Source organism: Hordeum vulgare, chromosome 7H (genome assembly GCF_904849725.1).
Source record: "Hordeum vulgare subsp. vulgare chromosome 7H, MorexV3_pseudomolecules_assembly, whole genome shotgun sequence".
Lineage (NCBI taxonomy): Eukaryota > Viridiplantae > Streptophyta > Magnoliopsida > Poales > Poaceae > Hordeum > Hordeum vulgare.
The window spans coordinates 532,883,055-532,895,486 of NC_058524.1; positions in this window are offsets into that span (position 1 = coordinate 532,883,055).

Consider the following 12,432-nt stretch of genomic DNA (forward strand, 5'->3'; position numbering starts at 1 on the left):
CAAGACTGGGATTTGTCACTCCGTGTGACGGAGAGGTATATCGGGGCCCACTCGGTAATACAACATCACAACAAGCCTTGCAAACAATGTGACTAAGGAGTTAGTTACGGGATCTTGTATTACGGAATGAGTAAAGAGACTTGCCGGTAACAAGATTGAACTGGGTATAGAGATACCGACGATCAAATCTCGGGCAAGTAACATACCGAAGGACAAAGGGAATAATATACAGGATTATATGAATCCTTGACATAGAGGTTCAACCGATAGAGATATTCGTAGAATATGTAGGATCCAATATGGACATCCAAGTACCGCTATTGGATATTGGCCGGGGAGTGTCTCAGGTCATGTCTACATAGTGCTCGAACCTGCACGGTCTGCACACTTAAGGTTTGGTGACGTTTCGGTATAGTTGAGTTATAGGTGTTGGTGACCGAAGGTTGTTCGGAGTCCCGAATGAGATCACGGACGTCACGAGGGTTTCCTGAATGGTCCGGAAACGAATATTGATATATAGGACGGTTTCATTTGGTCTCCGGAAAGATTTCGGGCATTACCGGCAGTGTACCGGGAGTGACGAATGGGTTCCGGATGTTCACCGGGAGGGGCCACCCACCCGGGAGTGAGCCTGGTGGCCCAGGGGTGGCACACCAGACTTTAGTGGGCTGGTGAGGCCAGACCAAGAGGGCCATGTCGGCTAGGAAGGAAAAACCAAAGAGAAAATAAAAAGGAAGAAGAGGGAGGTGGGAATGGAGAGGAGGACTCCTCCTTCCCCAAACCGAATTGGAGTTGGAGTCGTCCTCTCCACTTTGGCCGGCGCCCTAGAGGCTCCCATGAGCCCCAAGGCTAGCCCCTCCCCTCCTCCTATATATACTAGAGGTTTTAGGGTTTTTGAGACACAACTTTGCCACGTGCAACTCAAACCTATATCTCGTAGTTCTTCCTCTAGATCGGTTTTCTGCACAACTCGGGCGGAGCCTTGTAGGAATAGATCATCACCATCACCGACGCTCCATCACGCTGCTGGAGAACTCATCTACTTCCCCGTCTCTCTTGCTGGATCCAGAAGGCGGAGATCGTCATCGAGTTGTACGTGTGCTGAACGCGGAGGTGCCGTACGTTCGATGCTAGATTGGGACGGATCGTGGGACGGATCGTGGGACGACGGTGATTTGAATCACGAAGCTGTACCACTACATCAACCACGTTTCTTAACGCTTCCCACTGATCGATCTACAAGGGTATGTGGATCCGATCTCCCTCTCGTAGATGAACATCACCATGATAGGTCTTCGTGTGCGTAGGATTTTTTTTGTTTCCCATGCAACATTCCCCAACAGCGGTCCAGGGGCACAGAGAGGGGGCCCAGCAAGGCCACAGATGGATGATGTCTACTACACAACCTTCTCCTTGTAGACGTTGTTGGGCCTCCAAGTGGAGAGGTTTGTAGGACAGTAGCAATTTTCCCTCAAGTGGGTGACCTAAGGTTTATCAATCCGCGAGAGGCATAGGATGAAGATGTTCTCTCTCAAGCAACGCTGCAACCAAATAACAAAGAGTCTCTTGTGTCCCCAACAGACCCAATACTATGGTAAGTTGTATAGGTACACTAGTTCGGCGAAGAGATGGTGATACAAGTGCAATATGGATGGTAGATATAGGTTTTTGTAATCTGAAATTACAAAAACAGCAAGGTAACTAGTAACAAAAGTGAGCACGAACGGTATTGCAATGCGTGGAAACAAGGCCTAGGGTTCATACTTTCACTAGTGAAGTTCTCTCAACAATAATAACATGATTGGATCATATAACTAGCCCTCAACATGCAAACATCAAGTGTTCTCAAAGACTCAAGCCGATAAGATAACTTCAAAGGGGAAACTCAATTCATTACAAGAAGGAAGAGGGGGAAGAACATCATCAGCTCCAATTATAGTAGCAAAGACCACGGTACATCGATATCAAGACATCTCAAGAACACGAGAGAGAGAGAGATCAAACACATAGCTACTGGTACATACCCTCAGCCCCGTGGGAGAACTACTCCCTCCTCGTCATGGAGAACGCCGGGATGATGAAGATGGCCACCGGAGATGGATTCCCCCTCTGAGAGGGTGCCGGAATGGGCTCCAAATTGGTTTTTTGTGGCTACAGAGGCTTGCGGCGGCGGAACTCCCGATCTAGGTTTTTTCTGGGGGTTTCTGAATTTATAGGAATTTATGGCAGTGGAATTACGTCGGTTGGGCCCACGAGGAGGTCACAAGCCTGGTAGGTGGGGCCTAGGGGGGTGGTCGCGCCTCCCGAGCTTGTGACTCCCTCGTGGCTCTTCTGGCCTTCTTCCAAACCTTCGGGGGTCTCTTTTGGTCCAAAAAAAATCATCGTAAAGTTTTATTCCATTTGGACTCCGTGTGAAAAAGGGTCAAAAACACGGAAAAAACAGAAACTCACACTTGGCACTGAGTTAATAGGTTAGTCCCAAAAAAGATATAAAATAGCATATTCATGCATATAAAACTTCCAAAGTTGACAAGATAATAACATGGAACCATCAAAAATTACAGATACGTTGGAGACGTATCAAGCATCCCCAAGCTTAACTCCTGCTCGTCCTCGAGTAGGGAAGTGATAAAGACCAAATTTTTGATGTGGAATGCTACCTAACATATTTGTCCTTTGTAACTTCTTTATTGTGGCATGAATGTTCAGATCCGTAAGATTCAAAACAATAGGTTACTATTGACATGGAAACAGTAATACTTCAGGCAAACTAGCAAAGTAATCATGAACTTTCGAAATAATAAGGCCAAAGAATGTTATCCCTACAAAAGCATATAGTCTGGCTATGCTCCATCATCCCCACACAACGAATTTAAATCATGCACGACCCCGGTATTGGTCAAGTAATTGTTTTTGCACTCTTACTTTCTCAAACTTTTTCAACTCTCACGCAATACATGAGCGTGAGCCATGGATATAGCACTATAGGTGGAATATAGTGTGGTGGAGGTTGTGAGGCAAAAAGGAGGAGATGGTTACATTGACTCGGCGTATCAAAGGACTATGGAGATGCCCATTAATAGATATCAATGTGAATGAGTCGGGATTGCCATACAAAGGATGCACTACAGCTATAAGTATGTGAAAGCTCAAAAGGAGAACTAGTGGGTGTGCACCCAACTTGCTTGCTCATGAAGACCTAGGGCAATTTTCAAAAAGCCCATCATTGGAATATACAAGCCAAGTTATATAATGAAAATTCCCACTAGTATATGGAAGTTTCAAAACAAGAGACTCTCTATCATGAAGAACATGGTGCTTTTTGAAGCACAAGTGTGGAAAAAGATAGTCGCATTGTCCCTTCTCTCTTTTTCTCTCCTTTTTTTGTTTGGGCTCTTTGGCCTCTTTTCATTTTTTTGGTGGGCATCTTTGGCCTTTTTATTTATTTCCTCACATGGTACAATGCTCTAATAATGATGATCATCACACTTTTATTTACTCACAACTCAATACTTAGAGCAATGATGACTCTATATGAAATGCCTCCGGTAGTGTACCGGGATGTGCAACGATCTAACTTAGCATATGACGTTGAAACATCTCGCTAGCTATCTTACGATCATGCAATGGCAATATGAAAGTGACGGCACATGTCATGAGATGGAACGGTGGGAGTTGCATGGCAATATATCTCGGAATGGCTATGAAAATGCCATAATAGGTAGGTATGGTGGCTGTTTGGAGGAAGGTATATGGTGAGTTTGTGCACTGGCGAAAGTTGCGCGGCACTTGAGAGGCTAGCAATGGTGGAAGGTGAAAGTGCATCTATACTATGGACTCACATTAGTCATGAAGAACTCACATACTTGTTGCGAAAGTTTTTATTAGTAATTGAAACAAAGTGCTAAACGCATACTCCTAGGGGAAGGGTTGGTAGGTGTTAACCATCGCGCGATCCTGACCTCAACACAAAGGATGACAATCAATAGATCAATTATGCTCTGACTTCCTAACATAGCGGTTCACCATACGTGCATGTTACGGGAATCAGTAACTTCAACACAAGTATTTCTAGATTCACAACACCCTACTAACATAACTCTTAATATTACCAAATCCATGTCTCAAAACTAATTGAGAGGAATCAAGACTTCTCTTTCTACTCAATGCACATGAAGATGGAGGTTTTTGTATCCTCTTTGGATACCTATCATCTTTGGGACTACTTTCATAGCATAAGCCAACTACCAAGTCACGCACCACCGTGCTCTAAAAGATCTAAGTGAAGCACATAGAGCAAAATTATCTAGCTCAAAAAATATAAGTGAAGCACAATGAGCATTCTAGCAAATTCATGATGACTGCATGTCTCTCTCAAAAGGTGTGCAGCAAGGATGATTGTGACACAACAAAAAGAAAAGACTCCTACGATACAAGATGCTCCAAGCAAAACACATATCATGTGGTGAATAAAAATATAGCTCCAAGTAATGTTACTGATGGATTGAAGACGAAAGAGGGGATGCCTTTCCGGGGCATCCCCAAGCTTAGGCTTTTTGGTGTCCTTGAATTTGGCTTGGGATGCTGTGACAGCCCGAGACCGACGTTCCAGAAGATTCCCCTTCTATTCCGTTTTTGTCCTGTGGTTATTTTTATTTGTCGCATCATCATCGCATCATTCGCATCATCTGCATTGCATCGGCATCTCCGTTGCCGCCAGTTTTCAAACTTGCATCCGTTGTTAGTTGCCGGTTCTCGTTGTTGTCCGTTCTGAGCCCGACCGCACTCACACGCGCCCGCGGCATCGGTTAAATCCTTGTTTTTAAAAGTGTGTTGAAAACTTTATATGATTGGGTTGAGATTTGATGTGCGATCTTATTTTAATATAGGTAGGCCGCCTGTCGAGTTTTGTCACAATCGGAGTCCGTGTGGTACCCGGACGGTCGACCGTAGCAGCACCATATTCGGTCTACCGTCGGACATTTTTCGGTGCTTTAAAATCGCGTCGCCGCGCCGCGCCTTTTCCCTATCATCCCTACATAGCCCATCTACACCGCCTATTAGTGCCACCTAGCCACTTCCTCCGTTCGTGGTCGTCGGATCGCGATCGGACGGACGAGGTCCACCCCACCAGAGACCAGCCCTATATAAGTATCCCCCTCGAGAGACCCCTCTCACTTCACTAGGGTTTCCCCTAGTCATTTTTGCAGCCACCCCCTCAAAACCTCCACCTGCTAGCCCTCACCCTTTAAAATCCCGGAGCCCAAACCCTGCGAACAAATCTAACCATTGGATTCACATCTAATGGATGAGATTCGCCCAGTTTCCCACCTACCGGACATGTCCGCGCCTCCAACCGGACACGTCCGGCGTCCACAGGGCCATGAGACTAGCCCGCAACCTCCCGAGCTCCAGATCGGGGAGGAGCCCCGATCCAGAACAGCCACCGCCCGAGCCGGTTCGGCCCTGAGCCGCAGGTCAGCCGCTCCTCCCGAGCGCTCCTCCTCCTCCCGAGCGCCGCCTCCCACCGGCCCCGCGCTCAGCTGCGTCGCCGCCTCCCACCGGCCCCGCGCTCACCTGCGTCGCCGCCCTCCGCTGTCGGCTACCAGCGCTGCCAGCCGCCGGAGTTTGCCGGATCTGCACCGCGCGGCCTGGAACCGTCGCCCCTCGCGCCCCTGGACTCCCCCCATCGGTCTCTGTTGCCTCGCTGGGTAGCACAGATGTAGTCGTGGCCTCGCTCGAGCAGCGACGGGAAGGAGACGAACCATCCCGCGGCCCAGGAGCCTCCCGCTCGTGGTAGCGAGTTTCGGGCCAGGTCAGCGCCCCGCAGGCCGGCCCAGCTCGGCGTGCCTGCCTCCAGCGCCCAGGCCGGCCTTTGGCCCGAGGTGAGCACCCCCCCTTCAGCCCCTCCTGTCTGACGCCCCGGGCGGGATTTAATCAACCAGCGCACAACCCTGTTTCGGCATGGTAGAGAGAAATCGGCCCGATTCGGTTTTTTTGTTTAACTATTTAGTTATTTTCAGGAAATATACCATATATAAAAACGTCCGTATCTTTTATTCCGTATGTCGGATCGGAGCGAGTTGTATATGGATTTTGTGTAGATTTTCGTGTAGAAAACGATTTTACAACTTGCATAATTGTTTGACGTAGTTTAGCGTGCCGAATGCCTAGAAACGCGTGCTGTCCTATTATGTTTTCTTCCGTAGTTATTTCTCGTGCTTGTATGGATTGCTCGAATTCCGTAATAGAAATGTTTCCGATGCTAGTTTACTTTACCGTGTTGTGGACTTATTCTCGCATTTACGTGTGGTGATATTTTTGTGTTGCAACCCCACATGTTTTATATGTTTTCGGGGTAGAAAAATCCATAGGATTTTTCTGTGTATTTAGTTTTAGCTTTTGAGCAAGTTAGTTCGCGTGATATTTTGCTATGTTGCCCTCTTGTCTATTTTGTGGGATTTAATCCGTGCGTGATATGATGGAGTTGTCAACTAGAGAGTTGCCCTTTGATGTTTAGTCTAGCTCCTGGTATTTTTGGTTGCAATAGAAATCCATGTTTAGGTGTGGTTTGGTTGTTCTTTACTTGCTAGGAAATAGTGTTGTTTTAGAGATGCTGAAATATTTCTAAGTCTGAGATCTGTTATATTTTGTTGCTGTCTTTGTATGAGTTTATCTTTGATCTGTAGCTCTTTTGAGGTTGGTGCAATGGAGTTAGTTGTAGACTTTGGGATTCTCTAGCATGCTGTGACTTTTCATGCCATTTGGAGTCCTGTAGCTTATGGTTTTGCTGCTGTCAATATGCATTCAGATAAAAAACTGCAATTTCATAAACTGTTATTTTCACTAAGTCTGAAACTGTGTGTGAGAAGCCATTTTGTGACTTCTTTTCCTAGTGATCCATGCTTCCATGCTAGGTGTTGTTAGTTGTATGTTGTAGTGCTTCTTGCCCTCTATCGTCTCATGCCTTGGTTGAGTATATAGGATTTGTGTAGCTCGTAGTTGTGGGGTGTAGAAAATGCTATGTGGCTGATTTTGGCAGATTGTAGTGTTTTCTTGTTTTGCTCGTATCTTTTGAACCGTAGCTCCATTTTGTTCGTGTCCTATATGAAACTTGCTTAGAATCTCGTGTAGTTTCATATTTTCTTGCTGGTTGTGTGTTTTGAGATGCTTATGACTGTCGTTGCACACATATTGCATTCATGCCATCATATCTTGAGATGCTCGTATCTTTCGATCCGTAGCTCCGTTGGAGATGTTCTCTATGTTTAAATTGCTTGTAACGACGCGTAGAATCACGTGAACCTATTTGTTTTGCTGTTTAACAACTAATTAAATGTGTTAGTTCAGATCTGGACAGAATTGTGAATTAACGTATGAGGTCGCCTCAGAGATGCTATATGTCATTTCCGACCTCATTTAAAATGCCTAAATAGGTAGATTATTTGCGCTTCATCTCTTGCCATGTTTAATAACATTTAACATTGCCTTGTACCTATTCGGGATAGAACTAAATAATTCATATGTGGAGTTTCGTCAATATGCAACTCGTTGCATATTGAACTTCACTTAATGTGTAGTGTTTGATTGTGTGATTTGACATGCCATGTCTTGCATATATTAGGCAGTTCATGCATCATTTGTGTTGTGCATCGTGTGGTGAATATCGTGTGTTGATGCTTGTTTCCGGTTTCCTCCATCTCGATAGAGTTCCACAAGCGTGTCGGAAAGTGAGGACCCGTTCGACTACATCGGTTCGTCTGCTTCACGGAGTCATTCTTATTCCAAGCGGGATCTCAGGCAAGATGACCATTTCCCCAGATACCATTACTGTCATTGCCATGCTAGTTTTATCGCTTCTATCGATTATGTCTCGTTGCCTACCACATGTTAAATATCAACCTCCCAACAATGCCATGAAAACCTTCAACCTGTTCACAACCTAGCAAACCCCTGATTGGCTATGTTACCGCTTACTTAACCATGTGTTAGCGTTGCTAGTTGGAGGTGCAGGTGCAGTTGCTTCCATGTGATAACATGGGTTCCTTGTTATACCACCATATTAAATGCTATTTAATTTAATGCACCTATATACTTGGTAAAAGGTGGAAGGCTCGGCCTTTCTAGCCAGGTGTTTTGTTCCACCTTTGCCCCCTTAGTTTTGGCTACCGGTGTTATGTTCCATAATTGAGCGCTCCTAACACGATTGGGGTTGTTATGGGGAACCACTTGATAATTTGTTTTAGATTAAAGCTGGTCTGGCAAGGCCCAACATTGGTACTACATTTGCCCAACATAATAATTCTGTTAATACTGAAATGCATAGGGAGTTAGTGCTACCCGAGGAGTAATTCTACATAATACAGGGAGGGCCAGTGCCGATGGTGCTGGTCCAAAATAGAGCATTGTGCGGGGCCAACCCAGGAAAACTTGGGTGATTTCTATCAGGCCACCGTACGCGTTGCTCATCCGTCGTGTCCTGAGAACGAGATACGCGGCTCCTATCGGGATCGTCGACACGGAGGGCGGCCTTGCTGGATTAGTTTTACCTTTGACGAGATATCTTGTGCATTGGGTTTCCGGTGATGCTTTGGGTATTGTACTGCTGTGACTCTGATGTAGCTTGTGGCGAGTGGAAGCCAATTCTATATATATATATCTCTTCTTTTCAGTATAGGTACTTGTAACGATATCCATTCTTGCGACACGACGAGATGCGCCTCTATCCTTGACGAGGCCCTCGTGCCAAATTGAGGATAGGGTCGCATATTGGGCGTGACAAGTTGGTATCAGAGCAGTACCGACCTAGGAGCCCCCTTGATTGATTGAACTTGGTCGAGTCGAGTCTAGTGAAAAACTGCTTTGAGTCTAGTTATATATCGGAGAGTAGGAATCTTTTTCTCCTCTTCTACGCTCTGGTGAGGAATCTTGACGTAATATTTTAATTCTACTCCACTTCTCACTCAATTTTTTTTAGGATCACGCGGATATTTTGGAATCTATATGATGCCGATGTGACGGAGTTCTGTCTTGGTGCCTCCTGTCTGACTTGAATTCTTCCGGGGAGTTGAGCTCCAGGGGATTCTTGAGCACATCGCTATCATTCAGATTTCTGAGTATCTCAGAACAAAGGATGTTCATAATTGCTTCAATACTAGTAGTGGTGAGATAACCCTGATGTCCCCAGTACTGGTGCAGATTGTCAAACTTTGTATCGTTGTGATCATGAGGGTTTGTAGTAGATGAAGGTCCGAGATTCTGGTTATGTGTTGACGGATGTGATACAGTGGACGGGTTAGTATAGGAGTTGTGTGATATATTACTCCTTGTATCCGTGTACCAGATTGCATGACCAGAAATTTCGGGAATTCTTAGGTGGGAATTCAAGTAGTTACTTATAGGACAATCTTCCAACAAATGCATGATGTTAGGTTGGGGTTCGACATCTAGTGGATTCGTTTGTTGACGGTCGTCTTACAACGGTTCTTGTTGTGTCTTAAAGAGTCCCTGTAGCTTGCTACGACTCGGGGACGCTTCGTATGTCGGGTGCACTGCCTTGCACTTGATGGCTACTGTAACGATCGAGCCCGTGCGATCCTGTCCACGAAAATATCGAATCGAAATCTCTCTCATGAGTTTGTTCTGGCTTGTTTCATAAGCCTCACCCTTTGTTTTGTTGGAATATGGTAATTCGACTTGCTTCGATGTCAAATGGTGATTTCATATCTTTTCCAAGAGGTGTTCTCATATTTTTATGGGATTGCTAATCCTTTTGCTTAATCAATTCTCTTGTCAACCGGAGTCGTCATGTTAATTCTTTTCAACCGGTGTGTCTCTCTCCAAGGGAATTCAATCCTCTCTAATTTTGGAGATCATTCTCTCAATTCTTACCAAAGTTTGACTCATCTGTCCCAAGTTGTGTTTGTTTTTCCCCGCCCTCCCACCCTTTTCTTCAATGTTTCAGTCTTCATCCAAGTGCCTTTATTTTCAGTGATGCTTCCGCAATCTCTTCTTCCTTTCGCAACCGGTGATTCATTGTGAAGATTCTCAGGACCTTCGTGTTCATATTTATTCAATCTTGTTGCCTTTTCTGGTGAATTCAATTCAGTTATCCGTGTTCCTCATATCATTTTCATCCTTTAAATTCTTTCCCATGTTGGAGATTCTTCTCAACATATCTTGTTTACCTAGTTATCTCTATTCTATCTGGAGCGTTGAAGTTATCTCAGTAGTTCTTGTTTTCAATTCTTGTTAATTATTTCGAGGTGCTCAACTTCATCAAGTTTTCATTTGTACCGGTGCAATATCTATCCTTCTAAGCAACCTTTTCAAATGGTGGTTTCTTTGAGTGGGCCCATAACCCACAGGTTCTTTAACAGGATCTTATCTGACTCTTGTAATCTATCTGGAGTCCTCTATTTCTTTTCAACCATGACGTAAGAAGGATTTCCATCATTCATATTCCCTCTTCAAGATCTATTCGAATTAATTCTCATATTCGGCTCAACCTTTCATTCTTCTTTAGTCCAGAGTGTCTCAGTTATTCTTGGTGAGGTTCTTCTCGTCATTTTCTCCATTGAAGATTCGAAGGAGTGTTTCTCTCAAATCTTGGTCCATTCTCTTGGAGATTCGTCATTTCAGCTTTGTGCCATCATGTTAATTGTTGTCAATCATGAGTAATCCCTTTCTTGCTATCCGGTGTTTTCTGAGTTGTTTTCATTCTCGATCCTCCGAAGGCCATCATTTCAGAAGATTCTTCGTTCTCAGCTTTCAGCTTTCATCCTCAATTCTTCTCAATTGTGTCTCTTCGTTCGTCTCTCTATTATTTCGGTGCCTTGTTCAAGTTTTTCTCTCGGGTGGATCATGATCTCTTCATTCTCATGTATCTCCATTAATTCTTGGTATTTCCATTCAATTGTGAATTCTTACCGGTGCTTCCTTCGTTTAGGCTTCATGTGGTGCATATCTATCTCTCTCTTCAAGTTTTTTCAAGAAGTATAAGTTGTATGCTAAATCCGTTGCTTGTCATCAATTAAATTTGATGAAGGATAAGCATAACATAATTCTTATTCTTGTTCATAGTAATCTGAATTCTTCTTCCAGAGTGGCTCATCATATCAATTCTTATCCCATGTGCTTATCTTTATTTTCCGGAGTTCCAAGTTCTTCTAAGTATCTCTTTGGGAGGCTTCATCTAAATCTTGGTAAGGTCATAATCTTATTCTTTTCTACCTTCATATCTTTGCAAAACTCATTTGTATACGGAGGTCCTTCATGGTGGTTCATCAAGGTTTCAATCCATTCTCACGAGTTCTTCAAGATTCTTGTGATAATAGTTGTCATTCTCTTATTCATTCTTTGATCCCAATGAGCTAGTTTATATTCCCTTGTTCTGGAGGCATTGTGATGTTGCTCTTTTGGATCAATCTTGTTGTTCTATCAAGATCATGGTGTTCCCTTGTTCTATTTAGTTTTTTGTTATGAATATTGTCTATTTCACCCATCTTATCAAATTTTTTGTCCCATTTTCCTACCGAAGTGATGCCGAAATTTTCTGTGAATTCTTGCTTGTTTATCATATCATTCCTCATCTCTTTACAACCTTCAAGGATCGTTGGTTTCACTCATTTGTCAAAAAAGCGACTAAATTTTACCTCTTACTTTCTCATCCTCTCCCCCTTTCATTCTTGGATCTCGGGGCAAGATCCTCTTGTAGTGTAGGAGAGTTGTGACAACCCGAGACCGACGTTCCAGAAGATTCCCCTTCTATTCCGTTTTCGTCGTGTGGTTAATTTTATTTGTCGCATCATCATCGCATCATTCGCATCATCTGCATTGCATCGGCATCTCCGTTGCCGCCAGTTTTCAAACTTGCATCCGTTGTTAGTTGCCGGTTCTCGTCGTTGTCCATTCTGAGCCCAACTGCACTCGCACACGCCCGCGGCATCGGTTAAATCCTTGTTTTTAAGAGTGTGTTGAAAACTTTATCTAATTGAGTTGAGATTTGACATGCGGTCTTATTTTAATATAGGTAGGCTGCCTGTCAAGTTTCGTCGCAATCGGAGTCCGTCTGGTACCCGAACGGTCGACCATAGCGGCACCGTATTCGGTCTACCGTCGGACGATTTTTGGTTCTTTAAAATCGCGTTGCCGCGCCACGCCTTTTCCCTCTTATCCCTACGTAGCCCATCTACACCGCCCATTAGTGCCACCTAGCCACTTCCTCCGTTCGTGGTCGTCGGATCGCGATCGGACGGACGAGGTCCACCCCACGAGAGACCAACCCTATATAAGTATCCCTCCATGGAGAGACCCCTCTCACTTCACTAGGGTTTCCCCTAGTCATTTTTGCAGTCACCCCCCTAAAAAACTCCACCTGCTAGCCCTCACCCTTCAAAATCCAGCAGCCCAAACCCTCTGAACAAATGTGAC